The sequence below is a fragment of the Motacilla alba genome, chromosome 4A (genome assembly GCF_015832195.1).
Source record: "Motacilla alba alba isolate MOTALB_02 chromosome 4A, Motacilla_alba_V1.0_pri, whole genome shotgun sequence".
In the NCBI taxonomy this organism is placed as follows: domain Eukaryota; kingdom Metazoa; phylum Chordata; class Aves; order Passeriformes; family Motacillidae; genus Motacilla; species Motacilla alba.
The window spans coordinates 16245436-16257589 of record NC_052045.1 but is presented as its reverse complement, the minus strand read 5'-3'; the positions used below and the strand labels follow the sequence as shown (position 1 = coordinate 16257589).

Here is a 12154-nt window from a genome sequence, read left to right as displayed (position 1 = left end):
GGAGCTGTAGCATGGGGTGAGCAGGAATGACTCTATCTATTGATGGCTTTGGAAAACCTGAACAGCGTGTGCTGGGTAGGGGTAGCACAAGCACTGCTGTGAACTCCCCCTCACCAGGGCATGACTTGTGTGAAGGATGGGATTTTGATCTGGAGGGGGTGAGAGTCAGCCTTTGACTCTGCCTGCTGCAGTTGGAGCAGGCACCAAGAAAAAGCCAAGGCAGAGCTGCACCGGAGCTGTGCTGTGGCTGGCAGGATCTGGGCTGGCTACAAACCTGCCCTGGCAGAGCAGGATCTGCTCAGGATGCTCTGAACCTGCCCTGCCAGAGCAGGATCTGCTCAGGATGCTCTGAACCTGCCCTGGCAGAGCAGGATCTGCTCAGGATGCTCTGAACCTGCCCTGGCAGAGCAGGATCTGCTCAGATGCTCTGAACCTGCCCTGGCAGAGCAGGATCTGCTCAGATGCTCTGAACCTGCCCTGCCAGAGCAGGATCTGCTCAGGATGCCCTGGGCTGGCTGCAAACCTGCCCTGGCAGAGCAGGATCTACTCAAGATGCTTTGGGAGGCTCACTCTGCTTTGTCAAGCTCTGCAAGGCAAACATGGTGATCTCAGGATAAATTTTTGAGTGATTGTTTGGTAACAGATGCATCATTAGGTTTAAATTATTTCCTTTCTTTAGAAGAAACTGTATGAGGGACTTTATTTTGCAAAGAAGGATTCACATTTCTTATTTCACCAACGAGAAGAGCTGAGGAAGGGACCAAACTGCTTCAGTGGCCACTGGCTACAGAGATGAGGAGTCCCCAAGAGCTTTGTTACACTTTGTTACAGGCTAATGGCATTCCTGATGCAAACATTCTGCATCTGCTGCTAGGAATGGGTATAAAAAATGGGATTTGGTAGCAGTGCTAAAGAGTCTTTTTAGCTATTTGTATAAGATATTATAAAGTACTTTCATTTGAATCCCAGGGGCTGGACTCGATGATCCTTGTGGGTCCCTTCCAACTCAGGATTCTATGGATCATGATAATTAATTCAATTTAACAGGTTATTTAGAATAATGCCTGAAGGGGGAAAGTGCAATTTTCTTAGTGCTAGTTCAGTTCTGCATTTACATTTATCTGTGATATTTAATTATGGGCAGAAACACTGACTATTATTTGCATTAAGTATCTCAGTAACCGTCTGGTCCTATTAAATATATTCCATTTTTCTGGTGCTGATAGTTGTTTTTATAGGTTAACCACATTCTCTAAATGTGTGGGGTTTTATCACACTATTTCTAGCAGGTTTTCAGTGCCAGACAGGACATCTTTTCCCTAAGGGGAAAATGCAGAAGAGAGCTAAGTGGGAGAGGGGATGCAACAGCTATCACAGCTCCACCACATCACCCAGCAGAAACCACAGCAGGGGAGGTGATTGCACAGCTTAGCCATGGCTGGAAGGGTATGGTTCTCATTTGGAAACTGCTATTCATCTAAAATCTCCAATTCTTCTGCCCTCAGCGTGAGTGTTTCTGAGTTTTGCATCAGAGCCTGGAGTGGAGCCGCACACGTGCGCACCTTTACATCTGGTGTTTTATGGATCGTTTGGAGGAGCTGTTACTAAGCAGCAGCTATATCAGGGCTCCATTTTATAAAGAGGAAGGGCTGTGTTACTCATTTTGTTTCCAAAAAATTCATTTGTTTTGCATTCCCAGAAGGTACTTTTATTCTCCCAGAAAGGTCAAGCAGAAACATTGATGTAAGTCCTGTTTATGGCAATTTTGTTAGATTTCCAGCAACTGCAATGGAACATATTTATAACAAGTGTGTTTCTCTCTAGGGTGATACCATTAGTCAAAATATGCTTTCTCATATTTCCTCTACATAAACACAAATATGTTTTAAGATTCAAACTCACTGGTCTTGAGGATTCCCACAGCCACGTCTCATTAGAGGTTCAGAAGGCTGCACTAGCCGTGGTTTCAGTTTGGGATGAAAAAGTTTTGTTAGGAGAAAGAACTCTGACCAAACTAGAAGGGTCGAAGAACCACATAATATTGCATGTGTGGGCTGTGGTCCTGAACAACACAGCCAACCTGAGAAGTCCAGTGCTTTAAACATACAGGTTGTGATTCGATGTGCTGAGGATCCAGGTCTGGGCTGGGATTTGTGCTGTTTCTGTAGCACTCAGCATCTCACAAACTTCCACTCGGCGTGCTCAGGATCCAGCTGTCATCTGTGGCACAGTGCAGCCATGGCCTCTGTTCTCTCCAGGTATCCCAAAATATGTGGGGTCCTAGCAGAAAGTGTAGGGAAGCAAACTGTGCCCTGCTACAAATGTCAGGAACAGACTTGACAAGTAAAACTGATGGCTGGGAAGGAGATCAGGGGTTGAGAAGATCAGAAGTTGGGACTGATATAACCATGGGGATAAAATAAGTTCTATATCTCCACTTCCATCTCATTTCTTCACTCACAGGGCTTCTCTTTCAATAACCCTGGTGTTAATCTGGAAAGGGTCCAGACAAAAAGGTAAAAATCAGTCAAGCTGAAATGACATTTTAGATTTCAATGTAATCATGAACTGGCCACAAATTAATTATTGAAAGCAAAGCCTTCTGTGATGCCTTAGGAGGATATGTCTGCAGTGTGTGTCAGCTACATTCTTCCATGTACATCTCAGTCTAAACAGAGCTTGGTACAGACACAAAAACTGGTTTTATGGGAATTTTAGAATTCTGGTACCTTGAACTCTACATTTAAATGCAGATCTCACTGATGTATGTGGAACAAAAGTGAATAAAACTGGAAAGTGCAAAACCTCTTGTTTTCCCTCTCCTCCTGCTCCAGTTGAAAAGCAGCTGTTGAAATGCAGAGCCCTCCCCCCCTTCCTGGGGTCTACCAGCACATGCATTAACTAGTTTTTGGCAGCAATATCTCCAGCTGATCTCCATGTCCTAGGACCTCAGTGAGTTGAAGCAGAATTTCAGGCCTAAGTTCCAAGGAACAGCATTAAGGGCGTTGTTATGTATCGCTGTGTTAAAAACACTAACTCCAATTCAGCAGGAAAAAAGCTGGCAGAACCCTGCCTCCTTTGCTCTGCCAATATTTACGAGCACTCTGGGGGCTCATCGGCGCTGCGAGGGAAGAGCGAAGCGAGTGCTTAGATTATGTTCTGAATATTTGGGGCCAAAACTTGTTTTTTTCACACAGCATTTCAAGAAAATTATTTTGTTTTTCCCACAGATTAGAATGGACAATTGACAATAAATTGCGTTTTTCTCAGGGTCATCAGCCATCCTTCCCAACACCCATCACATCTCTTGCAGTCACAGTTTAGAGGAGTTGGAGCTCGTGTAAGGCAAGAGAAAAGGGAGGTGGGCTGTCAAAGGTGGGTTTGACCAGCAGCAGCCACTGCACTGTTATTACATCTTTTTGTACATTGAAGGCTGAAAGTGACAATGTCAGGTATTTGAAAGTGTCCTGGTTTTGTGTGAAATGGATTTATTGGAGATTCATAACAATGAGAACAAAACATTCATCGCTGATGGACTCAGTTGTATCACAGTGAATAGAATTTGCTGAAGCTAAGACCAACCCCACAGCAGCTCAGAAGAGAGAAATCATGTGCTAGGAATAGAGAACAATTTAAATTACACAATAGTCACCAAATCTTCTTTAGTATCTCATTAATGGAATAAGAATGGGGGAAAAAAGTGATGGAGAAACAGAGTTGGAGAATTAAATAATGGTTTGGGAATCACTTTCTGTGCAACCAACTTTCTGACAGCTAAAAATAAGTTTAGAAATAAAGTCATGTGGATAATGTGGTCTTTTCTTCTGACTGCTTTAGTTGCACCCCATCAGTTGTGGATTTCTCTACACCTCCAGCTTCTCTACCCCAAAGTCTCTATCAGACGATGAAAGCAAAGGAAATGTGTGTGAACTGAAGACAAAATAATAATGAAGAAAATGGATACTGTCTCTAAACTGTAGTAAAATGAACAATTCATCCACTGGAATACTATGGACAGAGCAATGCAGAGTCTGCTGAGCACAGGTGAGAAGACACATTCTGAGATGATTCCCACTAGGAAATGTTTCCCTGTGTGCACCACAATCATGCTGGGGTCTGTCTGTCACTGCTGGGGCAGTTGAACATCATGAAAAGAAAAACAGAGGGGAAGAGTTTCATGATTGACAAGAGATTAAAGGATTAAACAATAATCACTTGGATAAATGACAATTAAGGATGAGAAAACTTTCTGAAAGTAATTGAAGTTGAGCTTTGGAGAGCAAGTAGAACTCCTCAGGGTTTTTCATGGGGCCGCAGGTGGAAACTGAGAAAAAGAACTTGGTAAAAATGAGAGTAAACTCTGAACTCTGGGGCAGTGGTTCTGGTTAAGGGGGTACAAGCTCCATCACCAAGTCCTTTATATTTCAATGTTATAAATCTTTTTATGCTGTGGGGGATGACGTGTTACTGTCAGATGTGCAAACTAAATCTAGCATTCTTAATAGATATTAATTGTCTTCTGTGTGTCCTTGCTGCTCGGATAGGGCAGCAGAGGGAAAAGGTCATGGAATTAACAATTCATCAGCTATAATTTGTTTCTCTTTAGGAATATATCTTGCACATGTAGTAGTAGATTCTTGTGGGCTTTTCCATATGTTTTCTGAGTCAGGAGTTAATATATTATAAATGAAAGCACTAAAAAATTGTTCACAGGACCAGCTAAACTTTTGTATATCTTGGATGCATAGTTTTAGACAGGCAAATATTTGAACAGATCTTTTTTCCAAAAAATCAACAATTCCAGTGTCCTAGCAACAGTTCCATAGTTGATTACAAATATCAGACTTCCTAGGGTATTGTGGAATTCATTCTAGCAATCCAATTTAATTAATTCTCTCTTCAAACTGATCACCAGACTGACACAGGTTCTGAAGCTTGGAAGAAACCTCAGATGTGAATGAGAGTGGAGCATCCTCCAGGAGATGGCCACGGATCTGTGAAAAAAGGAGTAAGAAAATCCATTGCCAGTAGTGATGGCATTGATTTTGAAAAGGTGCCTAAAGCCAAAGCTTATTTCTCTTTCATGCTGGAGGAGCAGCAGGATGTTTGAGAGATTTCTGCAGCACTTCTTGTACTAAAGGAACGGACACTGCTGCTCCAGGGGAGACTGTGCCTTGGGAAGTGCAAAACCCGAGAAATCAGCTCAGAAGGTTCAGTTTGTGTTTTACTTTCAGAGGCTGAAGAGCAGTGAACTGCTGGAGTCACACCAGCTCTGTCCTGTGGGGCATGAGGGCGTTATCAGTGTGAAACCCTTTAAAGAAAAAAGAAAACTCCAGTAAGATAAGGCAAAATTACATAAGTGGAAAAAGACAATTGCTTTTTCCATATGAGTGGAAGAGAACTTGAGTCAAATGCTGAAAATGCCTCTCTTGGTTCATTAAGGATGGTTCCTCCTTGCCCTGATTAGTCCAAATGAGGGAGTTCTGTGCCAGGGGCTCATCAGCAGGACGGTGGGGCTGGGTTTCTGGTGTGCTGATCCTGTGCAGGCTCTGCCTCAGACTCTGCCCTGGCAAACCCAGTTCTGTGCTGCTCTGCCTCAGGCCTGATCTTTCAGTCACAGAGTGCAGATTCTCCTCACTGAAATTCACTCACGTTTCGTTATTTTGCAAAGGACAGCCCTGCAAGGACCACGAGTGGGGTTTTCAGGTCTATACCCTGAGTAGAAACTCAAAGCCACGTTGTTCTCCTGATTTCCTTGAGATCTTTCCTCCTTCGGTGCCTGGGGGATGAAACCAGTAATTTGAAATTTGCATCCATATTATCTGCTGCCTTCCCCATCCATATGCACTGTCTCCAAGAGCCCAGGGCAAAGATGCCATTATGCTCAGTCACTGCCCAGCCAGGTGCAGTCAGGAGATCTAACAATGTTAATAAAAGGGTTGATGAAGAACAAAAAATAAACAAACCTGCTATTGTGCCTGTAAGAATTGCTGCTACCAGGAAATTAAAAAATTACACGTGGCATATGCTGCCTGGCTGCGCTCAGCACTGCTGTTCAACTCTGAAATTGTGGCCACCAGGTACACAGAAAACCAAGATTTGCAAAAAAACAAATCAATTTACAAAACGTGGTGAGGTTACAAAAATGTTGTTTTCTTCTCTGCATCTCTGAGACTGCATATTTATTTTTATGGCTTAAAACACAACTCTAAGAAATCACATTACTGTGTACATCTCATTCTTGAAAAATGGCCTAGACTTAAATTTAAAAAAAGTTTTGGTGAAGCTTCACCACACTCAGAGGACTACAAGCTCCACAGTGTGTTATTTTAAAAGATAAGGAAATAACAAATTGGCTGGGAGTGTGTTTATATGCTTTCAAAAGTCAGTAATGTGAGGGAAAAAGGATATCAGAGAGTGTTTGAAAAAGACACAGATTTAAAAAAACTAATTATAGAAGGCAGCTATTTCAGAAACCAGACACTGGGTATCCTGCTGTAGTGCTCACAGACGTGGAAGGATTGGATCCACAGAGGAACTGAGTCAAAAAGACCAGATTTCTGTCAGATTTATTCCATCAGACACTGCTCCCACTTCTGTGGCACCAAAGTCAGGGTTTGCAGCCCTGCAGGTTTTGTAGGGGCCTGGGCTGGTGGAGCTCTGGGACTTGGGAAATGCTCCTGCTTTTTTTGGAGAGCTGCACTGATTGAAACCACTGGAAAGCAACATTTTCTCTTGTTTGTGTTCCCCTCGTGGGGTTTTCTGCGCACAAACATTTCAGGGACAGAGGGTGGTGTAGCCCCAGAGGAGAAGCAGCACACACTCACCTGGGACTGGTGGGACTCAACAACCTTAAAGGTCTTTTCCAACCCAAAATCTGTGATTCCAAGACTGTTTTAACCACTGGAGCAACTCAGGATTTGTCCCAGCATTCATCCCATCCCTTCCCTTGAGAGAGTCAAGTAGGAAAGGACACCTTTGCTGAAAAGACAGAGATTTAAGACATCACAGAGGAACCTCTCTGGATGCAGAGCTTCTCTCCATATCTCTCCTTCTCTAAGTGCACTGTGTGAGCAAGGCCTTTTTTCTTCACAGAGTCAAGGGAAAAAGACCCCTCTATCAAGTCAGTAGAATCAGTCAGTGCCAACTACTGTGGTTAATCCAATGTCAAACAGCAAATGTCTGTGAGAAAAATTCAGGGTTCACCTGGTCATCCGAGGAGAAGAGGAGGGATGAGTAAGACAGGTTGGCTGCAGGTCTGTAGAATGATATTTGTGTTGATGTTTTGCCTTTAAAAGGTATGAAAAGATATGTATCAGCTATCTTACTAGAAGGATGTTATTTAGGGTGCAAAATGAAGAGTTTAGAAAATAGGAAATGTCAGCTTTATGGTATTTCATGGCACTTTTTACCCAAATCTACCTTTAAGTGCATTTGATCAGACATGACTCTTTGTGGAGTCTGTGAAGACAATAGCTGTGGGGAAATATTTCAGTCGATATTTGGGCAAGGCTTATACATGTGACAAAATAAGATTACAGTTTTTCATCCCCAGATTTGTCTTTCTGAGACTGCTGTCCCTGAGAAGAGCGAGCAGCTCTGGAGCTGGATGGAGCTGGATGTGGATTGGGATTGTGTGGACTCCAGCACCCTCTAATGGTGCCGGCACTCGCTCCCTGTGCGTCCCTCAATCCTTACAAATCCTTTCAAACCGTGTAATAATGAGAACAATTCTGCTGCAAATGGCCAATTTTTCACTCGGTAGCAATTAACAGTTTTGTGCTATTTTAAACGGCTTTAATTGCAATCTGTGCTGTCAGACCCTGTCGCACACTCCATATATCCTGCCCGTATTTCCACGTTAAATTAGGATAAAATGTTCCAGTGGGGGATGGGACAAATGAGAAATCGGAGTGAGCAGATGCAGGTGATGACTAAGAGCAAACAACACCCCGTGTGCAGCTTGGCAGGGCTGGTACTGCTGGGTAGGACAAAAAAAATCTGAGAAACCTGAAGGGAAAAAGTCAATCCACTTCGGTTTAATATTAATGGGAAGATACTTGTCTAAATCTAAGTTTTCTCCGAGAGCTGAAGAGAAATCTTAAAACTGAATGTTCAAACAAAGCTCCACCTGCTTCATTAGAGCCCTGCTGATTAACGAGTATGTTCTAGCAGTTTCCTAATTGACTTTCTGCACTGCAAGGCAGCATCCACGGGTTATGGAGATAAAGGGAAGGTAGGACCACTGTGTGTGTGCACAAACTCCTGTGAAATGCAGGAGTCCCGGTACAGAGCTGCAAAATCCTGCTGAAATAACAAAAAACTACTTCCTGGGGTTTCTGGGAAGGTGTTAATGTGTAAATGTGGTGGCTTATCCCACATAGTGGAGAGTTCTTGTAACAAAATTCAACTTGCTGGTAGCTCAGTACCAATCCTCAGTGCATGCTCCAGGAAAGCTTTGCCTGGCTCCTCTGCACAAGCTGGGGTGCAGCAATTCTGAGAGAAAGCCCAAATCTGATATGATAACAGTGAGCATTTCAGATTAGATTTATCTCCTTACCTACAAGTACAGGGTGGGAAAGGCCAAGATGGGACTGAGATAGGGAGGGTTGCTGTGTTTTCCTACAATAAAGGACAAAAATGGGCCAGCCTTGGGGCTCACAAGCTTTTTTAGCTCAGCAGGAGCTCAGGAGCCAGCCAGGGTTAGGTTTAGTTCCCATTTTTGCTCATGGATTATCAAATCTTCTTGGATCTCTGTCACTGATAAGCAAAAGCACGTGTAACCTATCCAGATAAAAATATGTCTGACAATTGGGTCATTCCTTTATTTTACATGCCCTGGCTTCAGAGTAGTTGGAAAAGTCGGCTCTGCCCAAGGTTTGGCTCCCTGCAGTTTGCAGGGGGTGTAGCTGACTTTCCCCACAACTCCAAGGCTCACGTGTTACCAGCTCAAGCAAGTTTGGAAATGAACAGTGGGGAAGTAACTTGTGCAACTTTGGTTTTTGAATCAGAATATAATTTTGAAATTCAGACAGTAACCCAGGCACAGTTTCACATTCAGCACTGCAAATACAAACTGCATTTTCCAGTTGTGGTTTTTTTTACAGGATGAGACAATTGAACATTTTCTACCAGGAGAGATTTTTTTAAAGCATTTTCTCACAGGAAAGAGCATCTCAGAGAAATTGGTACATGTGGGGGTTTCTGCAGTTGTTGTAAAAACTGGCATTTCTTTCCTGATTTCTACTGTTTCCTGATTTATTTTAGCTGGTTTTGGAGCAGTGCCAGACCCATCTTCGCTGCTGTCACCCTTGGTCTTCAGCTCTTGAAGATGACGTGTTCCCTGATGCCCGAGTGCCACTGGTGAGTCACCACCATCTTCCTGTCTTTAAGCACCCGACAGTTTGTTTCTCCAGAAGAACCAGTCATGATGAGCCTTATTTAAATTACCCTAAAGCTGCTGGGACTGGGGGCTGTTTCTGCGGTCTGTGGCAGTAGTTTTGAACAGTGTAGTTACACCCCGGGTGCAACCACAGCTTGCTGAACTCTGCAGAAGTTCCTCTCCCTGTTTAAAGTTGTGTGAAATGTGAAGAGCAGGAAACTGCTCATGGTCAGGGTTAAATTTAAGATAGGGATGTTATTTAGGATCATCCCGCTGTTGTAGTTTCTGTGGAGCCAAATCAGGCTGCACACCCAAAGAGGTTTTTCTCTCCTTTTACGATTGGCTGAAGGTCGATTTAGATTTAATATTTACTTTGAATCACACGTGCAGTGTTGATTTCTGGAAAGGGCACGAGGTGCCTTATCCCATCTCACTCCAGCTTTATCAAATGTAGAGCTATAGCAGAACCACAAGTGCAGAAACACATCCTAAGAATCACAAGATTTAAGGTCACCTGATTGTTTTGTTTTAAAGAGTATTTGGGAATCTCACCTCAGATGAGCTCATGATTATATAACTAAGTGTCCCCTGGAAGCCCAGGAAACAAGAATTTTGAGGATTATGCATGTGGACCTTACGGCACATAGAAAAACTGGCTGTTGAACAAAAGAAAAAGTTTTAACTTTATTTGCAGAGGCTTTACCTGACATGGTCTGCTCACTTCTGCCTGTTCCTCTGCTGTCTGTTGGGAAGGTGCTTTCCTGCTTTATAGGAACATGCAGGAAAAATGTCCCATGGATGTGCTGTTCATCCCATCTGTCTCAGGAGAGGAGATTCTGTCAGTTGCTTCAGGGAGTGATCTAACTCACAAGAGTGATCTTTAAATCTTACTGATTATAGAATGCATTGCTGGCAAAAATATTCCTTCTCAGCACTTCTGCAGTGGGGGAAGGAGGGAAAGCAAGGGGGCACTCACATCTTCTTCTCCTAAATCCTCAAAACTTTGAGTGTATGTGCTCTAAATCCCCTTCCTGAATCTCCTGGGAGGAGGCTTTTCATATGTATAAAAATTAATATAAATTTCTAGTTAAGGGTTGCATGCAACTCAGGCCAACCTATGTTATCCAAGGCACTTTTGTACAGTAGGGGCTACCCAAAACCTTGGTTAAGTTCAACCACACACAGAAAATTAAAACAGGTGCCAAAAGTTCAGGTTTTATATTAAAGGAAAAATTGAGTAGCCTGGAGAAGAGGATAAAACTGATTGTAAAGTCTGAGCAGGGTAGAGAACAGGTAAAGACAGCTGTCACCTCAATAGTGAACAGATTTTTTGAAAAAAAAAACAGGTTGTAGATCGTATCCCTCTTAAAATATCAAGTGAACTAAATACGGAATTATAGGTGTGGTCTGAGGATTTGTAGGCGATGTCTTAACTTGTTCATCTGGGCAGGAGAATGGAAATGTGGTGCCTGTACCCAAAAAGAGTTGGTAGAGGCAGGACAGCTCTGAGTGTGATCCCAATAAGGGAAGTTTTAGAACAAATTCTGAGGGGAAAAAAACCTTGCTGAAAAAAGAGGTGACCAGAAAGTGTCACAAATTACACCAGAGGTTTGTCAGAAGAACATTCTGTCACATAAGTCATTCTCTTTATGAGAAAACTAATTTTCTTACCAGACGTGATAGAGTGGAGTTAATTACCTGGAGCTGCAACTGAAATCACTGTGTGGGAATGAGGAGATTCCTAGCAGAATTCAGAAGGTGTTGTGGAGCAGTCTGGGGCAGGGGGGTTCTTGTTGTTTTCTTTTTTGCACATTAAATGCCATGTTGGAGAGGGTACTCCTTTTGTTCCACGAGTTGTCTGGAATCTGATCCTCCCATGGATATTCCATAGTAGTAAGTGAATATTACATGTATATTCACTTGTATATGGAAGTGTGTTTATATATATATATATATATATATATATATATATATATATATATATATATATATATATATATATATATATATATATATATATTTACATACTCCTAGGTGTGTGCTGAGGGAATTGAAGGCAATGCCAAGCTCTTGTCTGTGCACAGGACAGGACAGTGCCACAAGGTCCCAGGATGGCTCAGGAGGGGAGGCACCACAGTGGGTCCATCTGGTGCCACCTCCCTGCTCCAGCAGAGCCATCCCAGAGCACAGGGCACAGGATCATGTCCAGGTAGCTCTGGAATATCCCCAGGGAAGAGACCCCACAGCCTCTCAGCTCTCTGCTCAGGGCTGGGCGCTGCCCAGGGAAGTTCTTCCTCGTATCCAGCTGAAACTTCCCGAGCATCAGTTCCTCTGGTGCCATTGCTGGGCCCCCGGAGCAGAGCCCGGTGCATGCTATGACACCTCCTTTTAGATATTTATGGATGAGCCGTCTCCTCTGCAGGCTGCTGAGCCCCAGCTCCCTCAGCCTCCCGCTCAGGGACGCTCCAGCCCCGCCATCACCTCGGCAGCCTCGGGTGTGCTGCTCTGCGGAGCCCGGAGCGGCGCACAGCGCCCGGGTGCGCCCCACGGGGCCGAGCAGAGGGGCAGCAGCGCGTCCCCGGTCCCCAGCACACGGACAGCGCCGGCCCTGGGGCGGGCTGTGAGGGGCAGCAGTGCATTCCCCGGCCCCAGCACACGGACAGCGCCGGCCCTGGGGCGGGCTGTGAGGGCAGCAGCGTGTCCCCGGTCCCCAGCACACGGACAGCGCCGGCCCTGGGGCGGGCTGTGAGGGGCAGCAGTGCATTCCCCATC

At 44.1% G+C, this 12154-nt stretch overlaps 1 long non-coding RNA gene across 1 annotated transcript in view; it reads left to right on the top strand.

The window, feature by feature from the left end:
* Positions 1-5393, top strand: part of LOC119695207 — a 96571-nt gene extending 91178 nt beyond the window's left edge. The window contains exons 4-5 of the long non-coding RNA XR_005255088.1: positions 3838-4044; positions 4916-5393. This is a non-coding gene — a long non-coding RNA (uncharacterized LOC119695207). The remainder of the gene's footprint in view (positions 1-3837; positions 4045-4915) is intronic.
* The last annotated feature ends 6761 nt before the right edge of the window (positions 5394-12154 follow it).